The sequence below is a fragment of the Dendrobium catenatum genome, unplaced genomic scaffold (assembly GCF_001605985.2).
Source record: "Dendrobium catenatum unplaced genomic scaffold, ASM160598v2 fragScaff_scaffold_896, whole genome shotgun sequence".
NCBI lineage: Eukaryota > Viridiplantae > Streptophyta > Magnoliopsida > Asparagales > Orchidaceae > Dendrobium > Dendrobium catenatum.
In genome coordinates, this window is record NW_021319358.1 from 47074 (window position 1) to 51705 (window position 4632).

Sequence of the window (4632 nt, forward strand, 5' to 3'; positions counted from 1 at the left end):
AGTTCAAAATCATGCATTAACAAATTCAACTTGGATTGCTTGATTTCACTAGTGCCTTCGTATATGGTGTGCAATTTATCCCAAACTTCCTTACCGGTAGTGCATGTGGATACTAACATGAAATCATCAGAATTTAAAGCACATAAAAAGCAATTTAAAGACTTTGCATTCAATTGAGCACTGAGTTGTTCTTCCCTGTTCCAATGACTAAAAGGAATATCAATTTTAACTCCATTAACAATTCGTGACGGTGATGAATAACCAGTTAAAATCATATGCCACATGCAAAAATCAATCGATTGCAAGAAAATAGACATGCAAGTTTTTCAAAAATCAAAAGTAGTATTTTCAAATAAAGGTGGTCTGGTGATAGAATAACCTTCCGCAATAGTACAATTTGAAAAATTAGCCATGGATCGAAATTCAAAAGCTTTTAAAAACTTATTTTATGAATCCCGCTCTGATACCACTTGAAAGTTTGTTAGGGATGTTAAGCCCTATAGAACTAGCCCAAGCTAACCAAGAGATAGAGGTGAATTGGAAAACTGTAAAACCAAATATAAAACTCCAACCAAAAACACTACAAACAAAGTGCGGAAGAAAAAGAAATGCGGAAACGATAATAAGAAAAGATCACACCGGATTTATAGTGGTTCGGTCAAACTTTGACCTACGTCCACTCCTTGGAGGCAACCTCCAAGTATTGCACTAAAATCGTGACTCTCCTTTAGCCCCCACAGCTAGGAAGAGAAGCCCTTACAAAATCATTTCCACCTTCCCCGATGCGGCGGAGTCACCAGCTCCTTTGACACCAAGGAGATCTTCTTCTTTGGTGAACTTACCTCGAGACAAGCCTTGAATCCGATGGTACTAAGGAACGAGTTCGCCATATCAACCGTGTGGAATCCCCTCCACACTCCTTTGAGTTCCCCCCTCACAGGATCTTTAAGTTTCTCCCACAAGAACGAAGCTTCAATGGCTGCCAAAGACACTTACAAAAGTTGTCATGCCAAAGCTTAAATAGAAGCTCTCAAAATGAGCTCATTAATGCAAGTTGCCGATATTATCGTCCAGGACGATAGTTATATCATCCTGGCCGATTAGTTCAAATTCAGCTCAACGGCCTGAGACGATTTGGGACGATCAGAATAAAATTTGTTATATCGTCCTGGCTGATATCAGAATAAAATTTGTTATATTATTCTGGCCGATATCACGATCGTCCCGGATGATTAGTTTAAAACCAATTTTAATCGTCCTGATCATCGCCCTGATTTGGTGCTGGCCGAAGTCAATCGTCTTGGCAGATCATAAGATCGTCCCGGAATATGTGATCGTATCAATCAGCCATTAATGATTTACAAATAATACCATATCAATTTAGGTATAATTGAGTTAGATCGTCCTGGACGATAGCAATATCGTCCTGGCCGATTTCCTAAAATAAAGAATACCTAAACTGATTATGGCGGTTGATTCTTTCTGAATTAAGAATATCGTCCTAGCCGATACAAGTATCGTCCAGGCTGATGTGTTTATGACGGTTGCCTTAATGAGGACGCCCTAATTCAGGTTTCTGATTTTGGACATATCGTCCAGGACGATATAAATATTGTCCCGACTGATATTACCAAAAATAGAAATCTTTTAGGGAATAGCATGAAATCTTCCAAGTTACAAATCAATAGGTCCCACAAAAAATACAACAGACTCAAGAAAAGAAAAAAATAACAAACTGACTCAGACCTAGTCTACCCAATCTTGAGCTGGTTCCAAATTACAGTCCTATCGTGTGAACCTGAAATGTTAGTAGAAAGTAGTTATAGAGAAAAAGAATGTTTGCTATCATCAAAATCATAAGCCATAGATCCGCAATAGTTGATTCATCTTTTTAGTAAAAATTGACCTCTATCTTATATCTTAAGCAGGAGAGAGCTGTAGTTAACTCCACCAAATGTTGTAATGTCACTCTCTCCCACCGCTTTCGTGGGTTGATTTAAATTTTGAATTAAAATCAACCTCAAACTTAAGTTGCCTTAAGAATTGAAAATTTTATCAATCTTCTAGCAATCTTCTATCTTAATAGGCGATTCTCACATATCTAAAATCTATTCAATGATTTTTAAAAGTTAAGTTGATACTCTTTTTAAAAAAATTGGGTGTGCTTTGAGGATTATTCTTCCTTGTATAAGAGAATAATTTTTTTCCTCTAATACTTGAGATATAATCCCAGCATTAAAAAGAGAGCAATCATTTTGAGATTTAAAAGAAAGTGGAGCCACTTCTCGAATTCAATTGAAATGAAAAGATGCGTGAATGCGCTAAAATTAAAAGATGCACGAATGCGCCAAAAATTAAGAAATGCATGAAGTGCATCATAAGTCAAAAGATACGCAAACTGCATCACTAGAGAAAGAGAAGAAGGGTAAGATGGCTTCCTTCCTTTAAATCCTTAAATCTTATAAAACCTAATCAACTTTAAATACTTGAATTTGAAAATCCTGAAATCAGATTCTCACCATGCATGAATTCTCTATCAGATAGAAGAACATCTGCAAGAGAATTGAAAAGATTGAATCTCTCTTCAACTTAAACACTTTGAAATCAATTTTAATTCAAAATTTATAGAAGGGAGTCTCCAGTTCAGTTTCTACAAAATTTGGTCTGGGTCAACAAAATCTAAATCCTTAAAGCTTTTTAAGGTTAGTTGTAGTCGACTCTACTTCTCACTCTAATTAATAAATTTGATCCTGCTTATTGTTCCGACAGGGTCCAAATGACTAGATAAAATTTCCAATAAAATGAACGAATTATCTTCTCCTGATAAAATTTTAAATCCTGTCCTTCAGCAATATATGTGAGTCCTTGCACAGAGGTATCTTTTCTTCTAAGGCCTTTTCAACAAAATTACACTCTATATTGTGTCCAAGATTAACACTATTAGAGGAGTATTTTGTAATGCTGGGAATTGCCATTCAAAATCAAACCACAATTGAGTAGAGTGCCCGACTCCAATTTGAGGAGCTCGTGGCCTTGCAGAGCTTTGTCTTTAAGGCTCAATAAAACTCAAAATTGTTTAAAGTCTGAGTGGTTTATGCTCGTGATAAGATAGCACGACTTAGAACCTTCAAAGTAGGAGACTTGGTCTAGGTTCTTTGGAGGCATATCTTAGCCTACCGAGAAATCAGTGAGGGAGTTTAAACCAATACAATACTATCCTCTTGTCGTAGAGATGATCTTTGAGAAAATTTCAAACATTAACTGATCAATCCTGAAAGATGCCACCCGATATGTTCAAACATCAGGGCGGCTCTTCAGGAAGTACATGCCAGATGAGTGTCAAAACTTAAAATCATATTAAAAAAATCTCTTCAAACTCAAACAAATCAAAACCAAATAAAATCAAATATAAACTCTTCAAATTCAAACAAATCAAAATACAATCAAATCAAATTCTCTAAATTCAAAATTCAAAATAAAATTCAAAGATCCATTGAGTTCAAAATCAAATCAAGTTTTAGATTCAAAACATTTCAAATTCAAATTCATTAAATCTAATTTCAAATTTAAACATTCTAAAACTCAAAACTGGATCAACTCAAATTCAAATTTATCAAATCAAGCTTGAAATACAAGCACATTCAAATTTAAACTAAATCAAATCTCCAAATTTAAAATCAAACTTCAAATTCAAAGATCCTTCAAAATCAAATCAATTCAAATAAAAAAAAATCATTCAAATCTCAAATTCCAAAAGCCAGACTCGATCCTCTCTGTAGAGCAAGTTTCCTCTATACACGATCATCCAGACCCGATCCTCTATGTGGAGCAAGTTTCCTCCACATACGATCATTCCAGACCCGATCCTCTATATGGATCAAGTTTCCTCCTTATATGATCATCCAGACTCGATCCTTTGTGTGGAGCAAGTTTCCTCAACATATGATCATTCCAGACCCGGTTCTTTGTTAAAGTAAGTTTCCTCTCCACAAGATTATCCTTTAGTGATGGAGTACGCCCTCTATGGCACCATCCTAAATTCAAAATCTAGATCCAATCTTTCATGGGTAGTAATGCTTCCTTCCCACGAGATCTTTCTAGTCTTATTTTCCTTAAGGTTAGGTGTGAGTCCCAGAGCTTCCTTTCCTTAAGATTAGAATCAATAGTGACGGAGCATGCCCTCTGTGGCACCATCCTAATTTCAAATTCAAATTCGATCTTTTGTGGTTAGGTGTGGGTCCCAATGCTTCCTACCCACAAGATCTTCTATTTTTCTTTTCCTCAAGATTAAGTGTGAGTCGCAGAGCTTTCTTTCCTTAGGATTAGAATCAGTAGTGATGGAGCACGCCCTCTGTGGAACCATCCTAGTTTTAAATTCAAATTCGATCTTTTAGGAACATGTGTGAGTCTTAGTGCTTCCAACCTCCTATGATCTTGATTTATTAGTTGTGGATCTAAGCTTGCTGGGCCCCATCCTAGTTAGTCATCATCTTTTTCTTAAGGTTAGGTGTGAGTCCATGCGCTTCCTTTCCTTAGGATTAGAATTAATTTGGGTTAGGTAGCTTTTTCCAAATCCCTCGAGATTCGGGCAGACTATCTCCTTGGCTAGTTCCCCTAGTTAGATGTTAGTCC